Source organism: Tasmannia lanceolata, unplaced genomic scaffold (genome assembly GCF_043159265.1).
Source record: "Tasmannia lanceolata isolate RefF3 unplaced genomic scaffold, GAP_Taslan_0.1 ptg000013l, whole genome shotgun sequence".
Taxonomy (NCBI): domain Eukaryota; kingdom Viridiplantae; phylum Streptophyta; class Magnoliopsida; order Canellales; family Winteraceae; genus Tasmannia; species Tasmannia lanceolata.
Genome location: NW_027518690.1, coordinates 36,094,953 through 36,116,760, shown reverse-complemented (window position 1 = coordinate 36,116,760; position 21,808 = coordinate 36,094,953). Strand labels below are relative to the sequence as shown.

The 21,808-nt window shown below is 46.6% G+C and overlaps 1 long non-coding RNA gene across 1 annotated transcript; it reads left to right on the top strand.

The window, feature by feature from the left end:
• Window positions 1-608: 608 nt before the first annotated feature.
• Window positions 609-4,326, top strand: LOC143889726 (uncharacterized). The gene is made up of 6 exons (XR_013254919.1): window positions 609-623; window positions 744-793; window positions 871-919; window positions 1,125-1,184; window positions 3,753-3,856; window positions 3,952-4,326. It is a non-coding gene; the product is annotated as an uncharacterized LOC143889726 (long non-coding RNA).
• Window positions 4,327-21,808: the final 17,482 nt, after the last annotated feature.

Below are 21,808 nucleotides of genomic sequence, written 5' to 3'. Positions count from 1 at the left end.
ACAATTACCCCTACTTAAACCTTGAGGACAAGGTTTGTTTCCAAGGGGACGGCAATGATAGACATTCAGATCGATCACTCTCCACTAAACCAGAGATGAGTCAGAGAAGTGAAGAAAGGAATGCTAACCTGCAACACAATCAAAGAGGAAGGAATAAACAACAACCGATTTGGATGAGAGATTATGTTGTTACTAAGTAATGATGGTAATTAGGTAGTAAATGGGAGATTAGTTAGTTTCAGTTTCTAGAAGAGAATATGCCCGTTGTAAGAGAATCAATTAGTGTCAGCCATTTTGTAACTAACTGACAGTGACAACTTCTCCATAAAAGAGCATCACTGATGTAGAAAAGGGCAGAGAATAACGAAATACTTTTGTCTTTTCCTTTTCTTCTTCTACTTCTTCTTCTTTCCTTCCCTCTTCTTTCATGTTACTCTGTTTTTTCCTGCAACTTTTCTTCAGATATAGATTTGAATCTATCAAATCCTTATCATATGGCCAAGCGGAGGTGGGGTTTCTTCTCTTTCCGGAACTTCAAAGACCCGGTGGGGTTTCAATGAATTTTTCTCTCCTTTTGCAGATAACCCTAAATCCCATTTAAAAGAGGGAACTTGCAAGAGAGGGTATGGATTTACCTCTTTGATTTCATTTCTATGCCATGTTTGTTTTCTCCCTTAGATTTCATTTCGATCTTTTATAGCGTGTTTGTTATCGCTCTTTGATTTCATTTCAATCTTTTACAGCAATTAAAAGAGAAACTGAAAGAGATAAAAGAGAAAAACTGCAAGAGAAGGTATGGTTTTACCTCTTTAATTTGATTTCTATACCATATTTGTTTTCCCTCTTTGATTTTATTTCATTCTTTTATAGCGTGGCCATGACGAGGTAGACGACATTGACCGTGATGAAATGAGCAGAGGTAACATCCTTGTGTGTGTGTGTTTTCATTGAACTTCAAAGACGCTCTTATCTCTGTTTTCCAGTGGACAATATTTCTTCTTCCCTGTAGGGTAACATCCTTGTGTGTGTGTGTGTGTGTTTTTTTTTTTTTTTTCATTTAACTTCAAAGAAGCTCTTATCTCTGTTTTCCAATGATCACCGACAATATTTCTTCTTCCCTGTAGGTGTTTTCCATCATATATAGCTATTTCCAATTTTAAGCGAAGCAATCTTTTCTATGCGAGGTAATAGATTATTACTTTAGCCAACTAATTACTTCATTTCTGCTAGCTTATCTTAAAAGCCATTATTAACTACCAAATGCATCTATATTGTTGTCCCTCAAAGGTTTTTCTATATGTGTGCAAAACATAATTGAAGAAGAATCCATTCATTTACTTTTCAGTAGTTGTCTGTCCAGAAAAGTTTAACGGTATCTTTGGATGCATCTACAAATTTTTTGCTTATATCTTATATATGCACACAATTTAGAAGTTAAATCTGATGATTTGCTAATGATGGTTACAATTGTTTTAGAAATGATTAATAGTGGCTTCTCAAGAGGCCTTCAGAGAGTAGAAAACCATGAGCAAAAAGTGCCTGATATGAAAGTAGAAAAACAGCTGGGTTTAATTTTTATCTAATTATGTAATTCCATTGCATTTTTTCCATTTTTATCTCCATTTCTTCACCGTGTGTTTTTTGTTCGAATCTCCGTGATTTGAGTTTTTGAGTGGTGGAGAGAAGAGGCTTAAGAGGCTATATATCTTCCTTGCAATCCGGGTCTTTTTGGAACCAATTATGTAGACAGTTTTGCAGTTTCTAAAAAATTTCTTTGCCTATTGCTGTGTTGATTTCTGGATGCTACAAGTGTAGAGGCCAAAGTTATTAGACAATATCTCATATGTATGCGTAAGCTAATCACTTGCATGTAATTAGTTGGGCATGACACAAGTAGTTGCCATCTTAATTTTAGTCCTTCACTTTAATCAGATCCTTTGGTGGCTCTTGTGGTCATTAAAACATCCCATTTGCTTAGAGAGGTAACTACGTCACTGATCGTTTGGTTTTCCAGGGAGTAGGGACTTGAGATGTGTAATATTATCTAAAGGCTGTGCTTCTTTGAGCTTGCTTATTTTTACTCTTTGTAAAGGTTGTGGTCCCCATGAGAACAGATTTTAGAACATATGTTACAAGGCCAAGGACCAAGGCATACAAGTCTTAGAGCCACTTGGGCTATCCTGGGTGAGGCTTGGTTCTTAAATTTTTATCTTGGGCCATGCCTGAATGTAGAATTTCTAACCCTCACATGTACCCATCCCATTGACAGTCTCAACTTTGAAGCATCTAGGGTAATCAAACACTAAAAAAAATTTGCCAGCTGTAATCACGAGTGCAAGCTTCTGAGAGAGAAAAATGTGCCAAATGAAAATCAATTTATTGACAGCTAAGGTCTATTAGAACTTGGACTCTTCCTTTAGTTACAAAACATTTTTAACCTCATATTAATTTATATCTAAAATGCAGCTTTTTGTCGCGACAATACCTTCTTTCTAGGAATAACATATTCTTCTATGGAATAGCATGTGTTATCATTGTATTTTTTTTCATGTTTTTTTTATCAGGTTCCTCTCCCAAGTTTGGTTTTTCTACATAAATTTTCATATATTGTGCCTCATTTTATTTTATGCATTAATTTTCTCATCATTCTTTCATGCATTCTTTTGGTCGCCCCATGTGAATGATCGTCAAGTTGGAAACACTCGCCATTCTATAGATGATGTGATGGACATTTTACTCCTTGCGTTCTTAAAGGAAAATATTATCGGTTGCAACTTGCAATATCCATGAGTGTCACATTTCTCAATTTAATTATTCAGAGATTGAGAGATCATTTGGATTTGAATTTTATAAGTAGCGCTGCCTTTTTGTGTCGACAGGTTCAGTTTTGTAACATTTTAAAATCTCTCCTTCTACTAGGAAATTTGGTGATTCGTCATTGAAAATTTGCAATGAAGAGAGTTTTTATCAATCTTTTCCATTTATTTTAAATTGCAGTTATTTTCTTCATTTTCTTAAATTGTGGTTATCTTCTTTTAAATTCAAGTTATTGTTTTCTTGCTTTTCTTTTCTTTTCTTTTTATATCAGTGGAGTTTCTTTTATTCCTTTTTTGATTACTTTGAGGTTTGGCTATTTAATTGCATCCCTTGCTTTTCTTTTCTTTTTAAATCAACGAAGTTTCTCTTTTTGCTTTTTTGGTGACTTCGAGGTTTGGGCATTTCCTTGCAATATTTATTTGCACCTAATTTCTATGATTGTTTCGATTGGCTGAATGTAATGCATTTGATTGCACTTCTACGAATACATTGCTTTTACCTGTTAGCTATCGATTTCTATACCAAGTGAGCTAATGTGCTATGTTTATTTCATGTAGCCATTTCGAACTTCAGATTATTTCTCGCATGCCGCTTCTCTCCATCTTTTTGTTTAACAAATGCATCTCAAGAAGGTATTCTCTTTTTCTCTCACAATTATGCCAAATATGTTTGCCCATGTATATACAATTATCATTTCAAGAAGCATCTCAACAGTAGAGTATAGATAGACTGTTGAAAGTCGGGATTTTCATCTTTGTTGCCCATAGGAATGAGTTGATTATGTCTTTGGGCTTTGAGCTTGCACCATTAGAGAAACTATATGGGTCGGAACGATTGGGCTTTTTACCTGATTTGTGTATATTCTTCTACAAGCAGTGGGATACAGAGAATGTTGGATTTTTTTCCATTCTATTTTCTAATTATTGGAGCTGCAGGAAATTAATGGTTTTGGTTCTTAGTTCTCACCCGCTATGGAGCGGGACTCGCATAGAGAATGCCAAAAAGATAAATGTCCCCTTGGGTGGAAACCGTGGAAGTTGTAAGTTTTGGGGGCCATCAGCATTTTATTTTTCATATCAAAAGTTTCACATACTTCCTTTTATGTTTTATTTTGAGGTCAAATACTTCTTTCAGGTTGAGAGTGTGGTCATCTTTTTTACATTGTTGCCGGACTCAAACCCATTGTTGAATGAGTATGATATTAGAGCAATAAAGGCATGAACCACGTTACTTCACCAATTCCATGCAGGAGTCCCTCATTGCAATATTTTTTTTATTGGCTTCACAACAGTATTTGATAGAAGGTGGCAAGACATTGGTGGGCTTGAAATGGAGGATAGTAATAGTTTCTCTTTGTTTTTTTTAATGATCGCCAATTTATTGCAAAAAAATTTCTCTATGTAATCAATATACTTAATGTTCTAACGCTTTTTTTTCTTTGTTTCCCATATTTTAACGCTACTTCTTCATTTTTCCCGTTGGAATTCAATCTCTCTGTCAATTGTAGCATGTCTGATCTAAAACTCTAATCACAGAATCATATGTTATATGTGAACTTTGAACATTTTTGTTCAAGAGAAATTAATCAAAATTAACTTAATATTACCTTGCCCCGTGCATCTTACGGGGTTTCTTACTAGTGTGTGTGTGTGTGTGTGTGTGTATATATATATATATATATATATATATATATATATATATATATATAGCTAGAGAAAAAAGGAATTTCTTTTCTTTTTCTATGAGATTTACACATCAGCATTACTCTTTTACCATTAACCCCTTTGCTGATATCTAACATCTATCTCTGAGAAATTATTTGAGGGTAAAATCGTAATCTACATACGAAAAGTACCGACCCATGGTACATGTCTATGACAATTACGAAAAAAAACTACCAAGAAGAGGTAAACACATATGACAATAACGAAAGAACTACTTTATATTACTCATGCAGGACACTTGCAAAATATTGATGGATTCCGAGCACCTGAAGAGGAACAACAATTATGGAAGCCTCTATCAATTGGAGGGCTAGGATCAACCTATATCGATTGGAGGGCTAGGATTAGCCTATATCGATTGGAGGGCTAGGATCAACCTATGGAAATGATTTTACGGGCACAATCGATCGATGTTGTGTTCCATCACATGGACGATTTGGATCAACATATAACCTGTTATAGATCAGAGGGTTCAGATCAACCTATGAAAATGATTTTTGGGGCACAACCTATGTAGGCAGTGGCCCATCTAATGGACGGTTTGGATCATCCTATGGTACGGGCCATACCGTACATTTTAATAAAGTGAGGAGTGCGATCATCAAAATACGGTGAGTAGTGCCATTATAAAATATGGTAGTGAGGACATTAGCACTATATATAATTTGAAACCATCGTTGTTACTTAGATGTTTCCACGCGGGTCGGGTTCAACCCGAATTTGGGTTTGGTCGGGTTAAGCTTTTTCGCAAATCGGGTTGGGTTGGGTTGGGAAAAATCAACCCGAATTGGAAATCGGGTCGGGTCAGGTTGGGCTATCGGGCAACCCGACCTGGCCTGAAACCCGAATTTGGGCTCCATCTGAAGAAGTTCTGTATATGTGTTTTTCTTGTTCAACACTGAAATAGTCTCCACAATGGACGGTTTGGATAATCCTATGGTGCGGGCCATACCGTACTTTAATAAAGTGAGGAGTGTGATCATCAAAATATAGTAGTGCGGATAACATTTCCCTTTGTTAATTGTTAGTCCCTGTTTGGTTTGGATATTGAAAACCGATTGTGAGTTAAAAACTGATTCTTGGTGACTCACTATTGGTTCTCAAAATCCAAAACAACCCGGCTTGAGTTGAGGTGGTCAACAATTAGTACCATATCAAATCGGGTCAACCCGACCCAACCCAACCCGAATTGGAAATCAGGTTGGGTCGGGTTGAGGAAATTACAAATCGGGTCGGGTCGGGTTGAACCCAATCGGTTTGGAAATCGGGAACTACTTTTCCTTATTCACTATGTGCGGGTCAAATTACGGAAAGTTTGATATTACGAATGTATGACACCTGTAAAAATATTGACAAATTCTGGGCACCTTAAGAGGAACAACAATTATCGAAACCTCTATAGATTGGAGGGCTAGGATCCGCCTATGGAAATTATCTTACGGGCACAACCTATTTATGTTGTGTTCCATCACATGGACGCCTTAGATCAACCTATTATGGCGGAATCCTCTAAGCTGTTGTGGTGCCACGTGGCAACCTCTCTTTCCACGAGAATTTCAAAAGCTTTTTTTACTTCCGTTTGTATCTATTTTTCTTCCCTAATTACTCTCCACAATGTTTTCTTTTATGGCAAATAAACGGTATGAATACTTATTCCATAAAACCTTTCTAAATCATCTTCAACTATCCTTCCATGCCTACTTAACTTGTTCTACCAAGCGTTCTCCCCACCTCTTCTCTTGAATCCAATAATCCACTCAAGCTACAACAACGGCAAAGTTCAAAATCAAGGTCTGTTATTTAAATTTTTAATCTTCCTATTTTTCCAACCAATTTGGGCATCTGCCTTTTGCTATTTTTTTAATCTAGGGATGGCAAAGGGGATCGTGCTTGCCTAACGGAATCCTCACCGGTAAGGGTTCAATTGAAAACGTGCATTCCCTCCGTATCTCCTTGCATTCCAAAATGTGCAAACACATAAAATCTAAAATTTTCATGATTGTTTCCTATTTTATTTCTCTTCCTATTTTCTCTAAAATATTTATTCCTTATAAATCTGGATTTACTCCTTATTGATGGCGTCTGGATCTGGGTCAGTGATCGTGCGGTCAGTAGAGGGCCTCCGCGGGGTCTGCAATCACAAACAAAGGGGGTCAGGGGGTCTGGGGTGGGTCCCGGACGACCACTTCGACACCCAAGTCAGATCCTTCGACCAATGAATATAAAGGACAGCGAGAAGGGGAAGGGGTTTTGATCAGGGTTACCAGGGCCAACGCGCGGGCTCCTTTCTGGGTGTGTGAATGAGTGGGTCGGAGGGGACTAGCAGGGAGAGTGGGATTGCGTCCCTAGTCTCCTCTGTTGTTGGCTCGCCTCTTTTTCCGGTTGCTTTTTGCGGAGCTGGGAATGGGGGGAGTCCTTTCCAAAAATGTCCATCCTCTCTCTTCTTCCTTTCCCTCCCTTTTAAAGGGAGGTGCGCGGCCCTTTTCATCATTATGGAGAGAAGGCCTTCCTTTGCAGGATTGGGCCGTCCCCCTGCCTCGCCGGCGCGCGCGGCTTTGCCGGCCATTTCCTTCCATAATTTGTGATGATGAGGCCTGGATGGTGACACGTGTCATGTTTGCATGGTCTTTACCATTTTCCAACGTCTTTCTTCATGATGGCTAGACTCTCCTTGTGCATGGACGACACGTGGCGATATCTGAGAACGACATCGTATTTGTGTCCCATCATAACTCCCCCTTACTCCTTTGGTCCATTGAATGGGCCAAGGGAGTAACGTTTTGTTCGAGCGACGTCATGATGAGGGCATTTACGAGGACTTCGGGGTATGAGGAGGCGTGCCGTTTTATCTGGCGGCCGTCCCCGGGAAGCGGTAGCATCGTTAGGTGGGTTGCCTTGTTTCGAGGCACTAGGATTCCTTTCTTGAGTTTAAAAAGGGGAATTACCCTGCCGCTCTGTTGTGGCTTTCCGCCCCCCCCTTTTTTTGTAGTAGGTGTCCTTTCGTGCCTTCTTCAACAACATGTCCGGTTTTCCTTCGCGAGTTAGGGGCAAGGCCCGTCTCTTCCAGGAATCGTCGAGTGACCCCGACTTGTCTTCTGATCCGGAGGAGGATCTTGCGGCTCGTCGGAAGAAGGCTAGGAGGAACCCGGGTTCTTCCTCCGGCTTCCCCCCCTTCGCCTTTCCTCCTTGTCTTCGCCTTTCCTCCTTGCCTAGAGAAGACAAATCGTCTCGATCCCGTGTCGCCAGGAAGTGGTCTTTTTTCTCCCGAGCCTATCACCAGGGAACGGAACTGCGAGGCCGTGTCTCGAAGATGGGTAAGAAAATCGAGGACTTGAAGCGGGAGAACGAGGCTTTGCAGGAAAAGGTTCGCTTCCTCAACGAGTAGCTGTTTGAATATGAGGTGGATCCCCTACTGGAGAGCTCCTGGGAAGAGGAGGGGAACCCTTCGGGAGAGGAGTCTTCCTCTGATTAGTCTCTGGCTTTTCATGTATTTCTGCGCGCCTTTCCCTTTTCATGTCGGGGATTTTGGGGCCTGCGTGCCCTGTGCCTTGTTTCTTGTTTCCCTTTCTTTTTTGTAGGCCAGGATGATGTGAATGGGTAATCTTTATGAATTCGCGCTGTGTCTCTTTGTGTTGCTTTTTCCATCTGTTTGATATAAATTATCTTGGTTGTGAGAACTTCTGCCGTTCTGTCCGAACCTGCGAGGGACTCCGAGCCTTTTCCCGGCGCTTTTAATTTCCTTCGCCTGTTGTGTTCGTGCGCCGTGGCCTCGCGCCAGGCCCCGGCCCTGGGCGCGCGTTTTTCTTTGGTGGGACTGAGGTCGGGCCCCTCTGCTTGGTTTCCTGCCTCCGGGCCCCTCCCTCTCCTTTTGTGGGGAGGAGTCGGAAGTGCTTTGTGATGGTGAGGTTTGGGCGGCGAGGAAGTGACACGTGTTGAATTCATACGGCCTTGCCGTTTCTCATCGGCTCCCTTTGTGAAGGTTTGGCTGTATGGGTATATGGGCGACACGTGGCGAAGGCTGAGAGCGGCGCCGTTTTTTTATGTCTCATCATAATACTACCTTTGGTCCCTTGACTGGTCCAAGGGGGCAGGCCTGTTTACCTGGCTTAAGGAATATTGTGACGAAAGCATTTATGGGAGCCTTGGGGTACGAGAGGACGTGCCGTCTCGTCCGGCGGCTCCTTCCCGAGGAACTGCGGTGTCATTATGCGGTGCCGGTTGGCCATCCAATGGGCAACGGGCACGCGTAGGCGAGTCACTTCGATTTCCTACCCAAGGGTCTCCCTAGGGTTTATAAGGAGCGAGTTCTTCTGCTTTGTATGCAGATCACGCTTCCGATTCTTTCCCTTTCTTTGCTTTCTTTCGGCCTTTCTTCGGGCTCGTCGGAGATGTCGTCGTCTTTCCAGGGTCTCTCTATAAGTGGCGAGGGGGGAGTTGCTATCGAGGGGAGTCCTCCCAGTAGCCCCGAGATTAACCCTGACGGGTTGGGGCCTCGGCAAACGATTCCTGAGGGGAACCCGCCTCAAGGGCTTTCCCCGCGCTCTCATCTTCCTCCCCTTTACGAGAGGAAGTCCCATGAAGCTTTTGTTCATCGCCACCGCTCGTTCTTCTCTCATGTCCATCGTAGGGAAATGGAGGTTTGTAGCCTGATGATCGACATGGATCGGGAGATTGCGGCCTTGCGTGCGGAGAATGATTTGTTGAGGAATCGGGTGCGGTGGTTAAATGACCAGACCCGATTTGCTGAGAATCGGCGTTGGGGGAGCTCTTCAGAGGAGGAGCAGAGTGATAAGGAGCTTTCCGATACAGAAAAATCCTTTAGCGGCCAGTCACTCTGAGCGGGAGGTGGCGGGATGAGCAGGATTTCGGAGGAGGCCTTTTCCCCTCGCCCTCTCTTCTCCTTTTTTTTGTTGTTGGGGGCCCTGGGGGCCTGGGCCTGCGTGCCTTTTTGTTTTTACTCCCCCATTTTTGTAGGCCCGTGGCCCAGAAGGAAGTAGTTTATGAATGGCTCTTTTTTCGGTTATTTTTTTTTGACTTGTATCTTGTGTTTGCTTTCCCTTCTCATGTTTGCCTTCCCGCGCGACCCGAGCCTTTTTCGCTGTGCTTGATATTTTTTCGTTTGGTGGTATTGTACGTCGGGCCCTTGTGACTTGCTCCCGCGCGACCCGAGCCTTTTTTTTTCTTGCCATACGCTGTATTTTCCATCTTGTGGATTCGTATACCGGCCCCTTGTGGTGGGGTCTGAATCTTTTGCTATTGAACATGGCCTTTTCCATCTTGTGGATTTGTATGCCGGGCCCTTATGATGGGTCCCGAGCCCTTTGCCATCGTACGTGGTCTTTTCCATCTTGTGGATTCGTATACCGGCCCCTTGTGGTGGGGTCCGAATCTTTTGCTATTGAACATGGCCTTTTCCATCTCGTGGATTTGTATACCGGCCCCTTGTGGTGGGGTCCGAATCTTTTGCTATTGAACATGGCCTTTTCCATTTTGTGGATTCGTATACCGGCCCCTTGTGGTGGGGTCTGAGTCTTTTGCTATTGAACATGGCCTTTTCCATCTCGTGGATTTGTATACCGGCCCCTTGTGATGGGTCCCGAGCTTTTTTGCCATCGTGCGTGGTGAGGGTTTAGGGATGGCTTGCTGGGGAAGTCACTTAGCGGTAGGGGTAGGGACGTCTTTTCCGTATGGTGCTTCAACTTTTGGCGGTTCCCTTGAATTTCCCAATCGGCGCCACGTGTGCGTGTCCCATCGGATTAGAAAGGAAGGGAGATCAAACGACGCATGTTGAAACCCTAGCCCTTTTTAAAGCCTTTTTGGGGATTTCGTTTTTGTCATATTTCTTCGTCTTCCTCGGGTGAAACGGGTTTTCTTCCGCGGCGATTTTTCTACGTATTGCTCTTCACCAACCTTCTTCCGGTGAGTCCTGTGTCTTTTATTTTATCCGACATTTGATAGTTTACGATGTCTGTCGCGACCGTTCCTCAGAGTCCCTCTTCTGAGTCGGTAGAAGTAGTGGAGAGGGCTCTGCCAAGAAAAAGGAGGCGGTTGTTTGTGGAGGGAGGGGGCGGCGACTCTCGAGACGTACAGCAGCCTACGGAGTTGAAAGATAGCTCCGGGGGTTCTGGGTCATCGGTGGAGGCCGCTCCTTCGGAATCTCCTGCTCGAGTCTCTTCTGCTCGTGAGGCGGAGATTAGGGACATCCGGTCTGGTGCCGTTATTCGTCCCGGTCGGGTGACGTGTTTCAGGAACACCTTGGGGCGGCGGAGAAGTTTAGGAGGGAGTTTCACATTCCCGATGGTTACGGGATTAGGGTTCCATCCTTTGCAGAGGGGGTGTGTGAAGGTACCACGAAGGAGGTAACTTTCTACGTTGAGGCTTTTTGGGCGGGGGTTAGGTTCCCGCTCTTGGGCATTATAGTAGAGGCCCTTGAGTTTTACCGGGTGGCCCCCTCTCAACTGGCGCCTAATAGTTGGCGCACTCTGTTGGCCTTTGTGGCCAAGGCGGGTCTTCACAAGGTTCAGCCTACCCTTCCGCTGCTCCGGGCCTGTGTTGCCCTTAGCCCGTTGGTGAAGGGGGACGACAGCTGGTTATATCTGACCCAGCGCCCTCAGGTGAAAATTGCGGCGAACTTGCCTTCTTCCATCAAAAAGTGGAAGGAGGAGTATGTGTTCATCACTCCTCCATTGGACGTTCCTCGCTCTTGGAGGCGCTCCGTTGAGTGGCGAAGGAAGTCCCTCCCCGACAAGTCTGATTACAGCAAGTTTGACTTGGGGAAGCTCGCCTCTGGGGAGGCTATTAACGTTTCTGAGTTTAGATGGGAGAGGAGCCTGAAGAGGCTCGGTTTGCTGAGAGCTGTGGAGAGGAGGGCCCGCTGTATGGGCGAGGGAATAGGGGAGAGTTCCGCCAGCTATCGTGCCCCCCTTTTTTTTTTTGGGTTTGTCATCATGTACCTTCATCAGTTTTTTTGTTGTTGTTGTTGTTGTTGTTTTCCTTTGTTCTGAGCGGTTGTTCTTCTCCTGTTTTTGGCACGAGGTATGTCTTCTTTTGGCGACGCTGGTAAGGGGAAGGGGGTTGCGGCGGCGACGAAGGGTCTGGCGAGCCGCAAGAAGATCCCTTCTGATTTTATGGCAGCGGCCAGGCTGGGTCGGTCGCAAGGGAGGCTTCCGGCATCCGTGCCTTCCAGCCCCTCTGGTCGAGCGGTCGGAGAAAAGAGGGCGGCTAGGTCTTCTCCTCCGGAGTCGGAGCCTTCCGCCAAGAGGGCTGTCCCTTTAGGCGATCGACAGGGGGATGCTGGTCGTGCGGCGCATCCTCCTGCCTTCTCGGAGGACGTGCCAAATCGGATGGAGGGGGCGGTTATCACCAAGCTTCTTCTGGAGTGGGTGGAGCTTCCGCCGTAGTGCTTCTAGGTGCGAGGAGAGCTGTTTAAACCTGACTGGAAGATTGGCGTTGAGGATAGCGTTCTCACGAATCCCCAGGTTGGGGTGGAGCTAGGGGTGACCACCGCTCTTCCTGGCGACGAGGCTGAGTTGAAGGGCTTCGATCGCAGGGCCCTGGGGGCTCAGTATTTTTAATCAACATCTTGCGTAAGTACCGGGTGGCCGATTTTTCTGATTGTACTTTTCTCTCTTTGTTGTTTTTGAGATCGTACGTTGGAAATTTTCTGATGGCTTGCTTTTGCAGTCCCAAAGCTATGCCAGGAGGATGGTGCAGTGCCTGCTCGAGGATGAGGCTGAGATAGGTGCTTTTGAGGAGCGAGTCCGGCAGCTGAGCGAGGACTTGGACAAAGCCCGGGTGGAGAAAGCGGCCTTTAATGATACGGTTGCTCGACTTCGGGAAGACCTCCGGATAACCATGGAAGGGAGAAACCGTGCGGCGAACAAATTGGCGGTGGCTCGACGAACGCATGCCCGGGAACTGGCGAAGGCGCGGGAGGAATGGCGCGACTCCGAGGAGTTTCTCAAGGCCGTGGCTGCGTTCAGTGTGGACATCGAGATTGATGCTTTTGCTGAATGCCGGCGGCGTGTTCAAGAGGTCGATCATTCCTTTCTTCTCGACAAGCTGATGTACGAGGCTGAGGGAGGCGCTTTAGAGGGTCTTTTGCCGATACCGGTGGAAGTACCGGAGTCGGCCGAGGAGGAGGTGGCTGCCTCGGTAGGTCCTGCAGTTGCTGACACTTCTGAGGGGGCTCAGTAATGTTCGGATGCCTTGGGAAGTTTGCTCTTCCTTTTTTTGGTCTTATTGACGTATTTGGTCTGTAATAACATTTGAACTATCTTTCTTTTCTTTATATATGATGTGCCTCGAGCTCTTTGAGCTTTCGGTATTGCTCTTCGGGCCTTTTAAGTTGCGATCTTTGCTGGCGAGGGTAGTCTTAGCGCGCCTCGTAGGGCGTCTTTTGTGGAAGGACTATCTTCCCCTCGAGTGATCAGTTCGGGGTTAATGGGTCCCGCCTGCCCTTAAAGGGGAGGCCTTTTTTTCATGGGGAGCGTTTTAGGATATTCTCGGGGGGATCGGCCCCGATGCTACCTTTGTCTCACTCCCTGTCTTTCATGGGGAGCGTTTTAGGGTATCTTTGGGGGGGGGGGGGGGCAGCCCCGGTGGTACCTCTGTCTCACTCCCTGTCTTCGTTCGGGTCCCTTCTTTATTATGGGCCGAAAAGTGGAGATGCGTATGGCTCAAGTAGAAACGCTATTCCATTGATTTGTTAGTGAGGAAAGTACATATTTGCTCCTAGAAAACACAAAAAGGAAACAAACAAAACACTCGTCATACTTGTAAAGGAAAACACGGGACTTACCCTATCTTTTTACTGGTAAAACTCTCGGAGGTTGTCCATGCTCCAACTGCGAGGGACTGGGGTCCCGTCGAGGCGTTCTAGTTGGTAGGCCCCGGGGCGGAGTGCTCGAACGACCCTGTATGGTCCTTCCCATTTAGGTGCGAGTTTCCCGGCATTACGAGGGTCGGATACCTCTGCCCGCCGTAGTACCAGGTCTCCGGGCTTTATCGAGCGCTTTTTTACTCGGGCGTTGTAGTACCGTGCCACCCTCTGCTGGTAGGAGGCGGTTCGGAGGAGGGCCTGCTCTCTTTTTTCGAGCACGAGGTCGAGAGTGTTCCGTAGGAGTTCAGAGTTTCCCTTTTCGTCATAATTCTCCGTGCGGAAGCTGGAGAGGCCAATTTCTAGCGGAATGACCGCTTCGGCCCCGAAGGTTAAGCTGAAAGGGGATTCCCCAGTCGCGGTCCGCGGCGTTGTTCGATAGGCCCAGAGGACGCTAGGGAGCGACTCTACCCAGTTTTTCCCAGCTTCTCCCAATCGCTTCTTGAGGCTCTGAAGCAATATCCTGTTAGTTACCTCTACCTGCTCGTTGGCCTGTGGGTGTGCTACGGAGGCGAAACGATGCTTGATGCTTAGGCTATCGCAGAATCTGCCGAATTCAGCACTTGCGAACTGGGGACTGTTGTCTGTTACAAGTGTCTTTGGGATGCCGAAACGGCAAACCACGTCGTGATAAAAGAACTTCTCCGTCGCTTTCGAATTGGGCTTTGCCACGGCTTTAACCTCGACCCATTTGGTGAAGTAGTCGATGGCGACGTACAACATGGTACGCCCCCCGGAGGCTTTTGGGAAAGGCCCGAGTAGATCCATGCCCCACATGGCGAAAGGCAGGGGTCTTGCCATCGCGGTGTATGGTGTGGCCGGTTGATGGGGGGTGGTCGCGTACCTTTGGCAAGGGCTGCATTTTTTGACGAACTCCTTGGCGTCCTTGAGGATCGTAGGCCAGAAGTAGCCGTGCCTCACGATTTTCTGAGCCAGAGTGCTGCTGCCTCCGTAGTCTCTGCAGATTCCTTCATGTACTTCTCGTACACGTACTCTGATTCGGAGGGTACTAGGCATCGGAGATACGGCCATGTATATGACCGTTTGTAGAGCCTGGGCCCATGGACCACGTAGTAGGCGGCTCTTGCGGTTAGGCGTCGGGCTTCCAGCTTGTCTTCGAGCAGTATCCCGTCTTTCAGGTATCGCATGATGGGGTCCATCCAGTTCGGTCCAGGTGGAATCTCCAAAACTTGCACTTCGTCGATGCTGGGGTGGGGCAGTATCTCTGTGAGCACGGTGCCGAAGTCATGGGTCTCTTCGGCGGCCATTTTTGACAATGCATCCGCTCGATTGTTCATGTCTCGCGGTACCTGGAGGATCTTGACCCTTCCCATTCTTTACAATTTTTCTTTTACGTTCTGGAGGTATCTCTTCATTCTGAGGCCCTTGGCTTCGTATATCTCGTTTACTTGGTTGACGACGAGCTGGGAGTCGCTATAGACTTTTAACTTTTCCGCACCGATCTCTGCAGCTAGACTTAGTCCTGCTAGCAAGGCTTCGTATTTAGCCTCGTTGTTGGAGGCTTTGAAATCTAGCCTGAGGGCGTATTCCAGTGTAAATCCTTCTGGATCGTGGAGGACCACTCCCGCCCCGTGCCTTGTTTTGCCTGCTGAGCCGTCAACGTGCAGGGTCCAATGAATCTCGTCGCTCTGTTCCGCTGAGTTTGGCGCCACGTCTTTGCTAGCCGTCTGTTCGGTGGGGCCCTCGCCATTTTCCATTGTTGCTGGTTCCGCGGCCAGGGCCGTGGATTCCACTATAAAGTCAGCGAGGGCTTGGGATTTAATAGCTGGCCTCGGGCGGACCTGTATGTCGAACTCTCCCAACTCGACGGCCCAACTTACTATCCTGCCCGAGGTCTCTGGTTTTTTGAGAATCTTCCTCAGGGGTTGGTCGGTTAGAAGCACAATGGGGTGGGCCTGGAAGTAGGGGCGGAGCTTCCGGGCGGCGCTGACGACTACGAGGGCGAATTTCTCTATGTTTAGGTACCGGACCTCTGCACCGTGGAGAGTCTTGCTCACGTAGTACACCGGATGTTCATTCTTGTCGCTTTGCTTGGCCAATACCGCACTCACCGCCGTGGGGCTGATGGCCAGATACAGAAATAGTTCTTCCCCCGGCACGGTGTAACAGTAGACGCCTTGATCAGTGATGAAAGCTGTTTTCGGGATATCGAGCTCGTGCATTTTTACCTGATTGTAACCCGAGAATGCATCCAAGAAGGTGAGGAGTTCGTGCCCGGATGTGGCGTCGATGAGTTGGTCTATGCGAGGGAGGGGGTAGGGGTCCTTTGGGCAGGCCCGGTTTAAGTCTGTGAAGTCTATACAGGCCCGCCAGCCTCCACTAGCTTTCTTGACCATGACGACGTTAGACAACCATTCGGGGTACCATATTTCTCTGAGGAACCCGGCTTGTAGTAGCTTCTCCACTTCGGCCTTTATGTGAGTTTGATGCTCCACCGCGAAGTTCCTCTTCTTCTGCCGGACGGGTTTAAGGGCTGGGTTCACGTTTAACTTGTGAACGGCCAACTCCTTGGGTATCCCGGGCATGTCCTTGGCGGACCATGCGAACATGTCTTCGTTGGTTCTGAGGAAGTCGAGCATCTGGTCTCGCAGGGGGCCTTTAGTAGGGAACTGATCCGGACTCGTCTCTCCGGCTGATCTTGGGCTATGGAGATGGGGTCTAGCTCCTCGGCGGGTTCTCCTCTGATTGTGCGGGTCCGCTGCCGGGGGTCTTCACTACCGATTGTGAAGTTTTCGGCTGGAGCATTGGTTCCTCTTAGGCTTGCTGCGTAGCACTGGCGTGCTATCATCTGCTGCCCCTGGACCTCCCCTACTCCGGTTGGAGTGGGGAATTTCATCTTGAGGTGGGGGGTCGAGACCACTGCCCCAAATCTCTTAGAGCGGGGCGCCCAATGATGGCGCTGTAAGTGAACGGTATGTCTACGACCATAAAGGTGGTCAGGATGGTTTTTTGGAGGGGGTACATCCCAAAGGTCACGGGTAGGTCGATCTTGCCGTCGACCCGTATGGACGCACCGGAGAACCCGTAGATGGAATACTCCGCGGGTCCCAGCCTCTCTTTGCCCAGTTGCATCTCTTCGAAAGTTCCGAGGTGCAGCACATTGACGGAGCTTCCTGTGTCGAAGTTGGCGACGACTAGTCTGACGACCAGTGCGTCGTCATGCGGGACTTGTAGCCCGTCGAGGTCTTCGTTGGAGAAAGTGATGATCTGGTCCTCACGGGGCGGATCTGTTCGGGCCTTTTTGGAAGGCATATCCATGGAGAATACCCGTTCCGCATACGCCCGCCGACCAGCTGTTGTCGGCCCTCCCGCTGTCGGCCCGCCCGTGATGATGTTGATTTTTCCGATAATGGTGGGCGGCTGTTCGCGGGCCTGCGGTTGTTCGGGGGGCTCTTCTTTCCCGGGGCGCTGGTGGCGGCGTGTGTCGTGTCTGCTGCGGGATCGACGTCTGCTTCGGGAGCGATGCCTACTAGGGGATCGGTGCCTGCTAGGGGATCAGTGTAGGCTTGCGGATCGGCGACGGTTTTTGGACCGGCGCCTATTGGGTGACTGACGCCTACCTCTGGGCTCGTCGGGTGGATGCTGGACCTCGCGCGAATTTCCGCCAGGGCTTCTAAGATATTGATTCAGGTGCCCTTCTTCGGCCAGCCTTTCCAGTTGGAGGCGGAGGTGGAAGCAATGGTCAGTTTCGTGGCCGTGGTCCCCGTGGAATTCGCAGAACTTTTTGGCGGACCGCTTCTTTGGGTCCGTGGCCATTCTCTTGGGGGGGGGGGGGTTTAGAAGACCCTGATCTCTGATAGCTAGTAGGACATGGGAGAGGGGAACCTTTAGTGGGGCGCTTCCCAGTCTTTCGAAGATGGGGATGGGGCTCCGGCTCGCCTGTTTCTCCTCGGCCCGTGACCTCATGATCCTTCGGCCGTCGTTGTTTTTTCTTTCATCGGGGCCGGGGTGATTCTGCTCTCGGGCACAGGCTTCTTCTGCTCGCACGAACTTGTCAGCCTTGATTCAAGTTCCTGTAGGTCCCGTGGTGGCTTGAGGGTGAGATGTAGCTTGAGATTTGGATCGGTGGTGGTGTGCTTTAGTGTTGCGACCGCTATTTGGACGTCCATGTTAGAAAATTGGGCCAATTCGGCGTTGAATTTTAACATGAAGTCTCTTAGGGTCTCGTTTCTTCCCTGCCGGAGGGCTAAGAGGGCGTCCGCTGGATCATGGCGGAGGCGGTTGTTGGCGAATCTTGCGCCGAACTTCCTTCTGAATTCGTGGAAGGATGCGATGGAGTCGGGCTCCAATCTCATGTACCCGTCGTTAGCGGTCTTTCTTAACAGGGAGGCGAAGGCTCTACACATGAATCCGTCCGACGCGCCCCGGAGCGTCATTACCCTTTTGAAAGTTTGGAGGAATTCGAGAGGGTCAGTGCTTCCGTCGTATAGACCGAAACGGGAGAGGTCTATGCCTGCTTCTGCTGGGGTCTTTAAGACTTCCGAGGTGAATGGGGATGTCGTTTCCCTTTCCCATTCGTCGAGGATGCCATGGGCGTAGGGCTTCTTCATTTCTAGCTTTACCTCTCGAATCTGCCTCTGCAGGTCGGCTATCGGATCCACGCTGGGCGGTTGCGCTGAGGTTGCTACTTCTTCCGCCCGAGCTAGGAGCGGTTCCTGGAGACGGGCAGCTTGGACAGGGGGAGCGCGGCTTAGCGTAGCCTACTTCCCGCTGTCTAGCTGGTGTCCCCTAGCTACGGGGGGCAAAGGGCTATTCGTTGATGGGGACGGCGTTCGGTGAGTCGGTGCTCGCTTTCGCCGGGGATGACGCTCCCCTGGCTGTTCCTCCTTGCCTTCGTCATAGGCTTCTGTCTGGTCCTGCGTTGTCAGGGGCTTCTCCGGGGCCGGAGGAGGCAAGCGTTGGAGTAGTTCTCGGCGGAGTTCGTTGAACATCTCCATGGTGGGGACCATCTGCGGTGCGCTAGAGGAGGGCTGGTGTTGGCCCGAGAGTGGTGAGTTGGGCTCTTGGGAGCTTGAGGTGTTGGTTTGTGCGCGCTGAGCCTGACATCTGGTTATTACCCCTGTTTCTTGCTGGTGGGTGTGGTTTCTCATCGCCATAAGGCATTCAGTACTCGACGAGTCTCACGGATGGTGCCAATATGATGGCGTTTGGATCCGGGTCGGTGATCGCGCGGTCAGTAGAGGGCCTCCGTGGGATCTGCAATCACAAACAAAGGGGGTCAGGGGTCCGGGGTGGGTCCCGGACGACCACTTCGACACCCAAGTCAGATCCTTCGACCAATCAATATAAAGGACAGCGAGAAGGGGAAGGGGTTTTGATCAGGGTTACCAGGGCCAACGCGCGGGCTCCTTTCTGGGTGTGTGAATGAGTGGGTCGGAGGGGACTAGCAGGGAGAGTGGGATTGCGTCCCTAGTCTCCTCTGTTGTTGCCTCGCCTCTTTTTCCGGTTGCTTTTTGCGGAGCTGGGAATGGGGGGAGTCCTTTCCAAAAATGTCCATCCTCTCTCTTCTTCCTTTCCCTCCCTTTTAAAGGGAGGTGCGCGGCCCTTTTCATCATTATGGAGAGAAGGCCTTCCTTTGCAGGATTGGGCCGCCCCCTGCCTCGCCGGCGCACGTGGCTTTGCCGGCCATTTCCTTCCATAATTTGTGATGATGAGGCCTGGATGGTTACACGTGTCATGTTTGCATGGTCTTTACCATTTTCCAGCGTCTTTCTTCATGATGGCTAGGCTGTCCTTGTGCATGGACGACACGTGGCGATATCTGAGAACGACGCCGTATTTGTGTCCCATCACTTATAAATGGATTTTATACGTTTCTACAGTTCTATGTGGCATGTTTGATCTCTAGAGAATATCTATTCCTGAAATTTCTCCCTAATCTCGCTCACTCTAAACACTTCCACAAAAGAAATGTACAGTAAGTTATTATTTGATACTTCAAAGAGGAATGTTTCCTTAGGGTGGCTGAGATTGTGACTCAAGGTGGCATTCCCACTATGGCATAGTGGGTCCCATTGATGATTGATTTGAACCGTCCATTTTATTTTCTTACTTTAAATATTATGTATTTTTTAACTTCATATCTTAGACCTCGAATCTCCATTAATTGAATGACTAGAATAATCCGATCAATGTAATGAACGACCTATTTACTGAGGTGAAAAGAAGTGTTTGAGATGGGATACTTGCAAGAGGGATGCTTCCTTGGGGTGTGACAGCACCCAAATACAATGACGCCCACCCACTATGAGATGGTTAGTCCCAAGTTATTGATCTGAACCATCCATTTGATACGACTTGCTTTGGATCTCTTGCAGTCCAAAAATTGCACCAATCATCCCATCTTGACCTCCAATAATGTATATTTTTATTCATTATATTATGTAGAGGGGCTTTCAATTTATAAAAAAAATACATTAAATTACCATAATTATATTATTTCATGATTGTTTCCTATTTTATTTCTCTTCATATTTTCTCTAAAAAATTTACTCCTTACAAATCTGTAAGAGATGAATATCATTTACCTTTTTGTTCGTCGCACAATGCATCATTACTCTCACGGTGATGAAGCTTATGATTTTAGTAGCAAAAATGGGTATGATTTGAACAAGAATTGGAAAGTGGTCCTTTCTTATGGATGTTCATGAGAGAGATTTTATCAATTTGTAATGTTATCAATTATTTAATTTAACTATTTTCAATAGTTTGGATCCTCTTTTTAATTTATCAATTTGCAATGTTAATTTCAATTTTTTTATTTATGCCGCATTGATTCTTAGGATGTCGTTTTGGCTTTGGTTGTGCTTTGTTTCACATTGTTTCGTGCAGGAGAACAACAACCCATTCGTCGTCTTCGTAGCTGAACCTCATTGTGCCTTACATATCTTTATCTCTTTGCTTTCCATAGATGTTTCACATGCACGTGAATTGCTCGATGAAATTAATGAGAAATTAAAGTTATAGGAGGAACTCCTTTGATTTTCATGTGAACGAAAACATTATAGATTCTGTATTATATTTCGATTCTTTGGTCGGGGTCAACATATTGTTTAATTTTACTAGGCGTTGGAAACTATATAACCTTCATTTTTTCTTTCAGCTAACGCATGAAGTTTCCCCCTGCACATCTTGGTGGTGCTGTTGTTGGTTTTGGTTTGGTATTTTGGGAATATTTGACTTTGCTTTATGTTATGTTTTATGTATTTGGAATTTGGCTCTAGCCCAAGTTGCAGTTTTGGCTTATTCACATTAAAAGATAAATGATTGGCTTCTTCTTCCTCTCTCTTTCTCCTTAACATTCTCTGTTACAAGGGTTTAACATCTACAATTGGCATATCCAATCTATAAATTACTTTTACAAGGGCTTAATGGATGATGATAAAACCATGCATGCAAATATTTGTATCCTAATTCCCTTTTCCTTTGTTTTTCCTTATGTTTGTGTTTATTTTACTATTTGTTGATGAAATAAAACCATGCTGCACAAATGTGAGTTCCTTCTCTTTTATATGCTTTTAATTGTTATTATAGAAGTAGGGCAGGTTGGTTTTTGTTTTGGTTTGAACTCTTATTAAACTTTTCTTTTTCCGAAGTGGGTTTCTTTCATTTTTATTCATAGGATTGGTTTTAGGAGAAAACTATTTGCTTTCTTTGTTTGGTTTTAAAGCATATATATATATTTTTAAAACAGCTTTAAAGCATTTTTTCCTCACCCCGTGCATTGCACGGGTATGCAAGTAGTCCTATATATATAAGTAAAGCGGAATCCTCTAAGCTGTGGTGCTGCCACGTGGCAGCCCCTACTCTATCCAGCAATTTAAAAAAACCCTCATTAACATGTTTTGGCAAATCTTCTATTATAAGGAAGAAAGCTATAAAATCTCTATATCTCTTTCTCTGTCCTAATTCTCTCTTATGGCAATTAAATATCCTATAGTATCTCTTCCTTTAACTTTTAATCTCATATCAAAAACAATTTGAGTTAAATGGAAACGTTACCCATTTATGGCTGAGTACTTACTAAGAATGTAATTAATGGGAATTAACAAAAAAAATCATGACATTTATGGCGAGTTAAATGTACCCATTTAAGGCTAAGTACCTACTAAGCAAGGAATTAATAGGAATTTGCCCAAACAAATCATGCCATTTATGGCTTTATGGCATTATTATTGCCTTAAAAACTATTCATTGCTTATCAATTCTCTCTCTGATTCTTCGAATCTCTCAGTTTTTTCAAGCGTTTTGGTTTCTGTTGAAGTTTGAAAAGTCGCCCCTTTGTCCTATTGTAACCGTCCGCAATTATTTGTAAGAATTCCTTTGGTATTCCGTATTTTCGATTCACTTCCTAACCCATACAAACATT